This window comes from Athene cunicularia (genome assembly GCF_003259725.1).
Source record: "Athene cunicularia isolate RWA chromosome 11 unlocalized genomic scaffold, athCun1 chr11_part1, whole genome shotgun sequence".
Lineage (NCBI taxonomy): Eukaryota > Metazoa > Chordata > Aves > Strigiformes > Strigidae > Athene > Athene cunicularia.
The window spans coordinates 8,150,777-8,164,220 of record NW_020799113.1 but is presented as its reverse complement, the minus strand read 5'-3'; the positions used below and the strand labels follow the sequence as shown (position 1 = coordinate 8,164,220).

Genomic DNA, 13,444 nt, shown 5'->3' with positions numbered 1-13,444 from the left:
CTCAAAAAATAAACATTTTCTTTCATCTCAGATTTACTTTGAAATTCAAATATATTTGATATTTGCTTAAAAAAAACCCCATATATAAATTAATAAAACACTTCTATGTAAATGTTAGCAGAAGTTAATGCTGACACAAAAACCCTACAAACTGAATTTATAACTTCCTTCGGGGATTATGATTTAGGTAACCAACACATTTGACTGGTCTGAGGATAAGAAAGCAACCTGCCAGCTGCATTATGTAACAATGTACCATGCTACAGAAAGTAAGACAAAATACTCTGGCCACCACATGATGAAGAGGTAAGACTGCATATTCATTATAAACTGTACAATCCTTTTAGAGATTAAATGATAGAAGATGTATTCCCATGAACAATAGTACTTCAATAAATATTCCAACTATCAATACTAGACAAGAATAATTGATCAGGTAATGCAGCATATTATTTTAATCAGATAAAAGCATTCATAGCTCTTAGTAATCATTCTTATTAATTTCAAAACTTTGGGATCGTAAAATCCTTCCATAAATCCAGGGGAGGTATTTGTTCTCTAATCCTATCGATGTCATACTAGTTCCCACTTCAACAGAAATGCACAGACCACTACCCTCAAGAAATTCGGTAGTGGTAATAAAAACATTGCATGATGCAGAATTCTTCATTAAAATAAAACTCAACTGACAAGTGTAGATAGAAGTGTCTCAGCCATTACTTACGTGTGAGCTGCATATACAAGTGGGGCCTGAACTATCTTGGCCAATGTTAAAAGGAAAGGAGGGTTAAACAAAAAAGTACCAATGTATGGTATCTTTTCTCCATTCACTTCTGCCTACAAAAAGCAGGTCTGCTTAATGCACGCTATTTAGTGCATTTTTCAGGTTTATTCATTTAGCAATGCAACGCATTTCCACGTATGTCAGAAAAAGCAGATTCGGTACATTTAGTTTGAAAGCCCATTTTTAACATTTTTATGCTATGTATTTCGCAACTTCAGCGATTATCATAACTTCAACATAACATTATCTACAAATCCACGTCTCATCAACAGGCTAAAAGAATTTCCTCAATACAAAAAAGAAATGTGGAAAAATATCTAAATAATAGTGCAAAGGTCTATACATACTTCTCTTTGCCAACTCATATTAGGTTTTTAGCTCAAATATCTTTGGCTCTCTTCCAGATTAAATGCCAGTTAGACAGACCTGCCCGCTTACCCTTTCAAGGTAGATAGCAACAGTGGTGAGCTCTAATCATTTACAAAGGTCATGATCGGAAGCTAGCCCGTAAGCAGTCATTTAAAATTCGATTGATCCCTATTTGTAGTCAGGGAAAGAAAATGGACATTTCAGCTGTATTGTAATTATGAGGCTTCAAGGCAACTGTAAATAGATGTGCAAATCCAGATACTGGCAAATACCTTAGAGAAGAAATTATTACTATAGTATAACATATATCTAGGAAAGGTTGAAGATAAAACTGCGTATAAAAAAAGATCAATCATCTCTTTGCTAATTTGCCATGCTTGCCAGCCTATAAGGGTTATCACAATTATCAGAAGTCTGATGAATATTTAAGCAAGGGCCAACTGGCTTAGAGTGATCTCAGACAAAGTTGTAAAGTGGGTGGCTTCACAGAATAAGAAATTTTGCACTGGAGTAATCCACAGTGGGACAAATCCTGCCCTCACTTCAAAACTGCAAAGTGTCTGGTGCTGTTTTACCAAGAAAGTATGGAATAGCTTCAAGAGTCTACAGAAGGGTTCGCACTCATTTATTCCTCAGGTTCTTTGCCCTTTCTTTTTTATTCAGTGAGAAAGGCAAAATAGTTCTTGATATCACAGGCTAATTTTTGACAAATATGTTAGCCTAGCACTGACTGTCCAAACAAATGCACAAGATTTTCGACAACCTCTAATTTAGCACATGACAGGAAACCTGGCTCAGCAGATGAAGCCAAAGGAGCTGGGCTCTGTCCTACTGACACTGGGTGAACACCAGCAAGACCTTTCCTTTCACTTCCCTGTGCCTCTCACTCTGCTTCGCATAGTCTGTCTATTTAGGCTGTAAACTCTCCAGATGTGGATCCTCCTCCAGTCCGTGCCTTACTTATAATCCAGCCCCAGTGGGACTAATAGACACTACTTTAATACAAATAAGGAATATGCTGCCAGGTACAAAAACTCCCGACAAAAACACAATACAGTTTTTGATATTGGTTTTACAGTACACACCTTGGTATGCTACACTAGAGAAGAACAACCTTCTTATGTAAACCTTGATGAATGTTGGTCAAAAAACATCAAATACATCAAACACAGATGCATCAGCAGTAAGATCACAGTATCCTGATGTTTTATAAAATAAGGGCTGAAGTGCTGAAATACTTGACAGATACTGTATTATACAAACTCTCATAATTCTTTTAAAAATTAATTATTACTGGTGATTTTTTTTTCCAAAGCTCATCCAAAGGCAGAGGATCATAAAATTACATTTAAAAACAATCAGAAGAACTATGATCCTGATACAGATTACCAACAGAGTCCTTTATCTTGCAGTGGTTAGCGTACTCCAGCTGGCTTAAGGGAACATCTTTGCACACTCACTATTAACTATCAATTTGCTTATAATAAAACTCCTTTGTAGTTTATGGATACTTACTAGCAAGACACTTAACAAGATTCCTAGATGTTATTTAACATCCTGAAGCAGACCAACCACCACTGCTGGCTTCTTCATATCCCCATTCCAACATTCTCTTCTTTCCATCTCCAAATCACATACTTTTGTTTTTTCATACCCTACATCAGATTATCTGTACCAGTGTCTTTATTACTTATCATCTGACTCTTCATCAAAAATGTTATCCCCAACTGTAATCTTTGTTTAGGAAAAAAAAAAAAAAAGGCAGTATCTTGGCTTCATTTCAAAAGAAGGGGACACTATATCTTTCATAAAGATATTTACACATGCAACATGTCTGCTAACATTTGATTCAACGAGAGCTTTTCAAAATTAATGCCATGGAGATATGAGCTATTTTTAATAATCATAAACCTGATCTTGCAAGAAGCTTAGGAACAGCCACACAGCTTTGTGGGAGTTGTGTAATCAACACAGATTTAATTACTCTGCTTTAGTGTTAGCGATTACTTTTAAGACATACTTCTTGTACCATCAGACGCCAAATGCACAACCCTGACCACAGGAGACTCTTCTCCCCAGAATACTCTGAAACTGTATTCTCTACAAGTGGAAATGACTTTGTAACCAGTTTTGCATATATAGTTCCAAAGGAATCACCCTCTGAATTCTCAGCGCTAAGAATAACATGAAAGAAATGTTCTGAAATTACTCTTAAAAGTACCTGTGAAACTAAAGCTACATAAGCTTCTGACTTTACCTGATCAATTATATTTTAAAGTAACAAAGCAGCCTGTTATTACAGAATAGCTTATCTTCTAATTAAGCCAGTTAATTTCTGGACATTTAAACAAATGAAGCACCTGTTAATATCTATACATCCTAATAAATAAATTTCCTGTTAATTAACATGATTTAGCAGAAATTAATCTAACTCACTGCATCAACCACGAAGATGCAACCATTTGATAGCTGCATTCATTCACATTCTCATTTTCATCCTGGACTGCTGATGCAATATCATTCTTTAAGTTGCCTTCAGCAATATTAATAGGGATATATTTATCAACAGCATATTAAAATTTCATTTTTAATCACCCTAATCAATAACAATTAACTTTTTTGAAAGTCAAAATATTTATCTAACCCACAAATATTCCTATATATTATACAAGAAAAAAGCATATAAATGAGATGCTGTTCCTTGCTCCTTATCTGATCCCAATTTATTTTTAGCATGCCATTTTATCACTGAGAGGTATTTAATTACTTAATGACAACTTTAACATAGAGATCCCTTTGATGAAAAGTACAGTGTAAGAATTAAGCACAAATATTATTTCACGTAATGAAATTTTCTTCTTTGTGATGGTGGCATAACATTAAAATTACTGAAAGAACACTACTACTTTAATAAAGTAAAGCTAACAACAGAGGTTCTAAAATTCTAGTTTTCCTTAGATCATTATTTGTTATGATACATTTAGGTATTTCAGAAAGAAGTGCCATGAGCCATATGCCACAAGGAAGACAGCCATATGTCTATCTGAAGTATCAACATTAGATCTTAAAATCTAGATTTAATAACTTCCAAAAACCAAGAATGCACTTACTCATGGCATGCTTTGTAAATAATTATGCAACAGAAACTAAGCATTTACTCTAAGTCTTTTCCACTTCAAGCCTTTTCTAACTACAAGTCATTGTGAGAACAGTCACTGATACTAACAAATAAATATATGGTGTGAATACATGTTCAGTGATTTTTTTTTCTTCTTGGATTTCTTCTTCCACCAGTAGTTGTGGCAGTCCACACAAATGGAAAAAACCACTTGTTTCACAAATGAATATGGTTTCATTTTCAAGATTTCTCTAAGAACTAAATCCCCCATCCATTACTCTAACTAGTAGTACAATAACCACAGAGAAGAGTGAAGACTGTTTTCCACATTTTTACAAGATCAACTAAACCAAGAATAAATTCAAGGAAGTGATGGCTAAAGGAATAAATTCAAGATTTCTTGAAGGTATGAATTTGGTCTGGAAAGACAACTGTAAAACAAATGCTGAATACTTGGTGTGAACACCTACAGATCTCAAGTCAAACACCTTCTCCAACGCATAAAACTAAATGGCCTATCAGTGGCTGTAACCTGGACTGTCAAGAGAGGATTCTTCCTCTTCAGTGAGCACAAAAGTCTGTTAACATAAGCTATGCAAACATCCCAGTGCATCTCGCTTGCTCACCTAAATCCACAGGAAAATGCAATGTCAAACAACAAATTAGGCACTGCAGTACTCATCAGAAGGACAGGAGTTGTTCAAAACCATAAGCAAAAGGAATCTTGGAAAGAAGGCGAAATGTGGTCCAAATGGAGGGCAAAACCTAAGCAAACTGAAATTAGTTTTTTTTAAAGCAGAGATGTAGATGAAATATGGGCCTGAGCTGTAGCTGCTAAGCTGCACTAAGAGAAATTTCCTTCAGTATGATCAGAAAGTAAAGATGACTGGAACGCTTAACAATTCAAGTCTACATATAAATATCTTCTAAAATAGGAGGGAGAAGAGGGAGTGGCAACACATGAGAGAGAAAGCTCAAGGAAGCGTTTCTCTACCTACAGGCAGAAATTGGATGGGTTTGGCCTGGAAGGAAAATAACCCGGTGACAGAGAGATACAGAGATGATTGTGAAGACAAAGAATAATAAAGAGCTTGAGGAAGTAGTCAAGTATGTTTAAATACTGTCAATATAGGATTTGATAAAGGAATAGAAGCTGAGTTGTGAGAGTAAGTTTCTGTAGTCACAGGAACTCAGCCCACAAAGACCTAGATTTTGGCTACTTGCAATTCCCAACACAGTTCAGAAATACCACCTAAGAAGAAAAGAGAAGAGGCTAACAGCACTACAGAAACTATCAATATTGACAGAGAGTAAACTGCAATCAAGAATGAAGACAGCCAGGAATGAACACCGAACAGGAAATTGGCAACCGAGAACGCTAAATGGCAGAAATGTTTGATGAAAGCAAGATCATATAAACAATGATTTAAACATTGATTTCTAGCCAATAGGCATCAGTGGAGATCCCTCCTAATTCTGTTTGCGACGGATGGTTTAATTCCTGATAACAGGGTCATATGCTGTGCAAAGCTTGTCTTAATTGATGGTTCTGCAACATGTATCTATCAGTCTCAGACAGTGATTACACCCTGTGGAAAAACATCTTCTTTTCTGAGGAGAGCCTGAAATGTGGAAACATTACACATGTCCTAAGATGTCCACAATAGAAGGTGCAATTAAAAAAATGAAACTCATTAAAAATGCTGGCAGTAACCGCAACAAGTCCAGGACAATGATCAAGAAGGATCAGTACATCAGTGAACTTCAGAGAGCGTCTTGAAAAACAGATAATGTCTTCAGAATGCCCATGCTATGCTCCTGCCTCTTTTTTGTATTACCGAAGTCTCTAAAGGTCAGCAGAACTCCCACAGCAATAGCATGCGGGCTCATGAGAAACTGCTCCAAAGTAGCTAAAGTTTAGAAGTGTCACTGCAATAATGCAATGCCAGAGCAGTTTTACATGTGTAATAGCAAATCATACACTGAACACATTCTGTGAATTGTAAAACATCCACAGCTCTGCCCAATTATACCTAATTTCCTTCAGTATAAAGCTGGATGCTACTTCTCCGCAAGTGTTCTCCCGCAACTCAGTAAAAGCTCCAGTTATCACTTGCAGTGGCTGCACATATATTTGAAACAGATCAAGATTTTACTTTACTGAAAAAGGGATGTGTGTTGGGTTTTTCTTTTTTCTTTTTTTTTTTTTTTCCTCCTTTCCCACACACTTTTAACAACAGTCAACAATTATGGCATAGTGTTTGAAATAAATCACCCTGGGCAAAGACTAAGCCGGGAACATTTCAGCCCCCAAGATGAATATTTCTCAAAATAACGAGCATCTGAATACAGTCCTGGAACCTTAACTGGGGTACTTTTGACTAAGTGTCTTTCCTACAGAAGACATTTGTGTTTATTACATCTAATTTCATTATGTTTTAGAAATTTACTCAAATTTTCCATTAACATTTCCCTTATTCCTTTCAACACAATGTATGTCAAACTTCTGATACAGAAAATGCCAGGTGCATCCTGCCTTTCATTTTTATTTTTCCCTGAAAAAAAAGCCTTAAGTGTAACTTTCTCCAGTCATGTACATTACCTAGTTAAATGTGATTTTAAAAATAATTATCACTAAAACTACAATTTTATCTCCTTACTACTCAAGACCACATACTGTCTGAACTGATTCATATATATATATTCATACTCCTAGGTTTAATTTTCTTGGAAGTCTCCTAAAAAGCTTACTCATAGCTTACAATTAAAAGTCAAAGGCACTAAGAATTTTGAGAGTGATTTTTAAAAGCCCTGTAATTTTTCAGTATACTTTGTCTCTAGTACTATTTTATTCCCCAAATAATTTGAAGTTCTTATCCCACTAGTCCCTTTAATCAACTAATGCTTTTTATGGGTACCTATGAACTTCTTTTTGTTATTTCTGTATATTCTTGGTTTGTTGCCTTTTTGATTCTTCAGATACAATGCACTATTTTAGTTTAACTTAAAACCATTTATTTCTGCAACTGTCCAACCATCTCTTAAGCTACATATTCCCATCTATAGCAATACAAGGTATAATATTTTTATTTATTTATTTATTTAGAACGATATCCCCCAAATTCCTCTGAAAGTTCTACAACAACGGGGGTTTTTGACTTTCCAGTTACCTTAATTATTACATTTCTTCATTCCTTAAAATCTGTTACTGGAGCTCCAGTGCATTTTGTCTTGTTTTGGTTATATTATTCCTCAAACAACTTATCTCCAGTAGCTCCAGTCCCAGACTCTCCTATACTAAGCTGGCCACATCCCTAACTCGTTAGATCCCATAATGGTGTTCGGTAGATTTGCTGAGGCAAAAGTTCAGTAGAAGTTTGGTAGATGTGCCGAGTCGTTTGAGCAAAGGGTCTGAGGCACAGACAACTGCCAGGATCAGCACTACTAGGGCTGGCAACTTTTTGAGATGCCAGTAAGTTACTTGGAGTAAGATCTAAAAAAGTTATGAAAAAATTTCCCTAAGATCTGTTAGTTTATTTTTTGTTATCAGTCTTAATTTTATTATGGAGCAATGCAACAATGGACAATTACAAATCTTCACAACCTGTTCTTCAGTGGAAGTGAGACATACTCATACAGTATAAATATGACTAGTAAGAATACCAGTCAAAAAGCTTGATGCCTTACTCAAAGGCTCCTGAATTCACGTGCACAGGACAGAGGAATATGCTCACTCTTGGGACACTGGTGAAAAAGACTAGTTTTCCCAGGCTCTTTGTTAATCTAAGTGGGGGTTTTACTAACCTTCCAAGATTTCTAGGATGTTCTCCTTTCTCCTTGAAGTGAGACACAATATGAGGGCTCTGAAACTGATGCTTTAATGAAGATTAGGGAATATAAAATTCAGCGAAAACCTGTACGAATGATGGTTATGTCTAGAGTTATGGACTAGAATTACAAAGAGCAGCTTTAGTTAGGGAGGTCTGACAAAAACACTGGAATAACAGGAGCTAACTCAACTAAGAGAAGAGAGGAAATAGACTATTTAAAAAAAAAATAAATCATGCACTGGAAATTATGAGGGTCAGATGAACCTCACAACCAAGCTTTCTATTAGCTCCCCACGCTTGCAGCTGGAATGCATGCAGTAACTCCCAGAGGCTATGCTGCCCACTGTAACAGTGTTAAAGCTCGTACTAGAACATGAATCCACTGCTTTATTTTTCAGATGGTGAAGTATCCCTGAAATAAACAATTTTAAAAACATCCTTTAAAGAATATTTCATTGTGTCAGAGTAATAAAACAGCTACTTAGATAGTGAAAACTTTCCATGGACACAACTTTGCACGAGTACTATGAGACTTGAACCAAGAATTTTATTGATGCGATGTTCTTCATGCATCACCAGTTTCAATAGCACAGCATGGCCTTTTGTTACTTTTCTTTCTATTCCATCTCTGGCATACACTGATACACCAGAACTGTACCAAAAACATGGGGAAAGTATGTTTTTGGTTAGTATATCATCGGAGTCAATGGAAGACTGAAGTATGTAGGAAGATCTCAGCTTTGTGTAATGAAGAACAACAGTATGTCATATCATAAAATTTCAAGTCAGCCTGAAACATTTTCCCCATTTTTTTCAAAATAAATATTACTATTTTTTGGCAAAATTTTTCTGCCTATATGCCATTACCACAAAATTTCTGAATAGCAGAAATTTTAAGTGCATTTAAAATACTAGTTAATCAGAAATTCTGCTAAGAGGCTTTAGTAACTAGATAATTCCAAAAGAAAATGCCCAGATTTTGATACCAGTCCTCTAGCATTCTTATGGGAAATCTGCATCTTGAAACTGCCAGGCTCATTTGAGGAAATGAGGCAAATGTAGCAATCTACTAAAAATCATTTGGCTGTAATAAGTAATTTTAATCAAATAGTTAGAGCAAATGGCATTGAAGTTAATTTCTGAAGTGTCATAAACAGATGGGAAATGTGCAGTGTAGAGACTGGTTGTGCACTTTTAACGCAATATCCTTTTTTGCAGTCTGGATTGTGGTTTGATCAAGTCTAAGTGACATGACAAAAACAATTTTAATCTATTCTGAAACTATATTCAACTAAGAATACACAATATAGCAAGTATGCTACTCTCTTCAAAAGTGAGATTTGAGGCAGAGCAGTATCGGGAACAAAAATAGCCAGACGCCCACCTTCTTCTCCCCCTTAAAAGTTGTGGGGGTAGGTAGTACTGGGGGTTCACTTGCAAAATGGAAGTTCCACTGGGGATGCAAAACAAGCTTGAAATTTAAATAATCTACATCTTTCCTATTTTAGATTTAACTATAGCAAAACCACTACCACTCGTTTCTTCTGCAGATCAAGGGAACAACATACCACAGTGTGAGGACAAAATATTTCAAGCAATTTTTCATACACTGACAAGTAGTAAATTAGGGAATCTTGTAAGTACAATACAGTAGTCATCCCCTTCTATTGATCACATATAATTTACATCTTACAAAGATGTGAATTCTTGCATTCTCACTCCACAAGGAAAATCTCAATGATTTATTCATTTTAAATAAAAAATAGAAGGTAGATGAGAAGAATTACTTCACAGGCTGTAGCTTTCTCAGGGCACTAGTGCTAGGCTCTTCTTTCGCACTGCCCGAAGGGCCTTTGTGTGCAAGTCCCTCTAATTAACAAGGTGAATCATGCAGCAGTTCCCTAATTAGTGAACATGACAAGCCAATGGAAACAAGCAGACAGACCTGGCGTACAGATATGGTCAACAAAAGGCACAGCAACACACCATTAAAAAAATGCATATTTCATGTAAATAAAATACAAAAAGAGAACTAGCATAATACCTAATTTTCCTTTTCATGTTTTATGCTTATTCCTCATTTATTGCAGATATAAATAACGACACAATAAATCAAGGTTTCCAACCGCAAGTCACACCACCTCTCCAAAATCAAAGAGTAGTTATCCTACATGAATAAGCATCTGCTTAAGGGGCATTATTTGTTTTCTCTCTTGTTTTTCTGCTTTAAAGAACTGCAGTTGCATTAAGCTTAGCACTTTAAGAATTCCTTAATTAATTCTATTCAAAATTATTTTTCCTGAAATCCTTTTTCACCAATAGATGAAATGAGTGCAATAGTTGCACTACTATTATTGCATTATAAAAATGCCTACATACCCAATATGCAATAATTTCTAACTTTTGTATAAGGATAAATAAATTAATAATAAAAGTGAATAATCAAAGAATCAGATTTGCATTAAAAAGGAAATAAGATGATCTAAAACGTACCTCCTCACATCCATCTTTTCAAATAAAATATTTTTAATCTTTCACTCTTCCTTCTTTTTTTCCCCCCAAACACTCTTCCCCTCCCCAAAACAACACGAGGGGTCAATTTATTTTCAATTTATTGAAAATTGAAGATCTTAACAAGCCTTCAAAATATTAGAAGTCTAAAATGTGCATCACCAACAGCAGAATATATTTTTTTCACAGAAAAAAAATCCACTATATTCTTTGCTCTCTATTTCTTGGCACATTACAAGTGAGGAAATCTACAGATTATCCCCTCATTACAGGTTCCTCTTGCTCACAATCTTGAAAACAGCTATTTCTGACTTTCCTCTTCTAATTGGGTGAAATTTCCTTATGTTCTAAAATTGATGTTCAAAATACTGATATCTAAAACCCCCTCACACTTTTCTGACTACTCCAGTTCTAAAAATATGGGACTAAAATGCTGGCCCCTAAGTAATAATGGTTCCACATGTCTTTAAAGAGGGCTTTTTGGCTATAAATTCAAAGAGTATTTAATTATGTTCTATTATAGAGCTGACTGTTTCAAAGCAGTTTTAAATTCAGTGGGAAAATTCACAATAAATACTATCAGTGATCATGAGCAGAAAGCTAAAATCATTATAAGCTATTTGCTGTGTTCATTTTTTTTTTTTCCCCTCTTACTATATGTGAACTTCCCCTAACTTAGATCCCACTCAACATAACACAGGACAGTGCAGAACAGCTTTAAACACAGGCTGAAAAGTATCCTCTTTTAACATCAAGGCACAATGGATAATCTGCTAACAACTGAACTATGATCTGCCATATGCACAGAGGAAGTATTCAGCAAACAACCTGTCACAAATGCTTATTGTTTCAGTAACCAACTCACCAAAGGACTTCGCTTTATAAAAAATATTACAAACTCTGGCATACAATTTATTATCAAAGACAGCTGTAATTAAATGTGAAACAACTGCAAAGAGAAAACAGATTTGGTGCATTAAAAAGCTTTACATTCTTCTTTGCATCTTAAATAAAATCAAACGAGGAGATTGGAAATATATGCTAAATATACAAACCCAGAAATTAATGCAAAATCACAAAATTTTGAGCTGATTTTCAAATAAATGGTGTACTTAAACACTGATTATTTTATATACATAATTATAAAAATATTTTGCATTTAAGTAAAAACGTTAAATGCAGCTGATAACAATAAATCATAATTGTCCACAGGAGATGTTTTGATTTGAGATTAATACCAGAGGGATAAATTCTCTTTGTTTTGAATACTGCTACTGTTGTCAACAGAGTTAGTCCAGAGTTACAACAGTGGTGACAGAGAAGACTTCAATTTCTAATATTTTATATATGAGGAATACGCATTTAAAAAGTGACAGGAGCAAAAATGCACTAAGAGACAAACAGGGCAAAAATAAAACTCCCCGAGACAAAACAGTCAGATCATTCTCATTTTTCCACATAGTCTACCACATGTTCTCAGCATTCCCAAATGTTAGCATGCCTGCTAAGGCAGACATTTCCTTCTCCATCAGATTTGGGCAAGTTGTTTTTCAAATTTCACTATGTTCCAGAAATAATCTCGACACATAGACACATGGACAGATGAGCATTTTTGACTCAGGAATTATTTTTAATACCTCAGTTAAAATTACCTGAGGATATTTATGAAACGTACATTTATGAATTTTTTCTTTTGTATAGCTGAGCAGATCACATAAATCATCATATATTGCAATGTTCACAGAAACATCATTTGACCAATTTAAGAAATATATGCATTTTAGAAAACATAACAATGTACAAAGTATTTAAATATGTGTGACTGCCCTATACCCAAAACATCAAAAAATTAGAGCAGAACACCATCACATATTACTGAAATCCTGCACCTTCTACTGAGCACCATGACTACACGCAACACACAGAAAAGTTTAGCTCAATAGTGAAGTGTATTTTACCTCTGTGTAAATTACTTGACAAAATTGGGATTAACTGCTCTCAGAAAACTATGCCAGCCTCTCATGACCTCAAGTTACCTTTCTTGTCAGAGAAATGACATCTCTAGTACAACCCAGAGCATTGTTTGACTTCTGCACCCTAAAATAAGATACAAGTTTTCAACCTGAGACTAGATTAGAGAAATTTCTAGGATTAGCTAGTGTAGCTGGATGTTCTTTAGATGTTTTCCATGCACACTGGAGGTCTGTAACACTCTACCTTGTGGTCACCTAGATCAATAAAATGGCAAAATAGCTCAAAAATGCAAACAATTTATATTCTTACAGACTAAAAAAGTCATCCCGTATTTATGTTTTCTGATACACCCTAGTAAACAATGGATTCCCTGAACATATTGCTGAAGAAGGAAAAACTGGTAACTGCTAATGCCAGAGCATTATTAAAATAGAGAACAATTTTGTTGAATATTGAATTTATTCTTCCTCAAAACAGGAAGCTGAAAGTGTTTTACTTCATTAATCAGCAGTATATACAGTGAAGTAATAATGTATATTCAATAGCCTCCTTAATTATTACCTGTCATAGTAAGCCACAGCAGATATCCCTATATATTCTACAGGTACCCTATACTAGGGAGCCTATCTCATTTCCCCAGAGGCAGCAGATGTCCATTAGACCCACAAAGTGCTGGGCTGCCTTAAGACTAAGGGCTTCTTGCGAAAATTTATATATAAATTTTCCAGAATTTAAACACAGATTTTTGAAGAGACAAAATTATCTCACTTCTCACAAAAATGTACTTTGTCCTCACCAAGCTCATGTCTATTATGTTTCTAGTAAAGTAAACATTCTCCCTCTCTGTTATCTTCCTGT

General features: G+C 35.1%; 1 protein-coding gene across 3 annotated transcripts in view; it reads right to left on the bottom strand.

Annotated features, from left to right (window-relative positions):
• Positions 1–13,444, bottom strand: part of LOC113484284 (transcription initiation factor TFIID subunit 4-like) — a 148,929-nt gene that overhangs the window by 46,973 nt on the left and 88,512 nt on the right. The window lies entirely within an intron of this gene.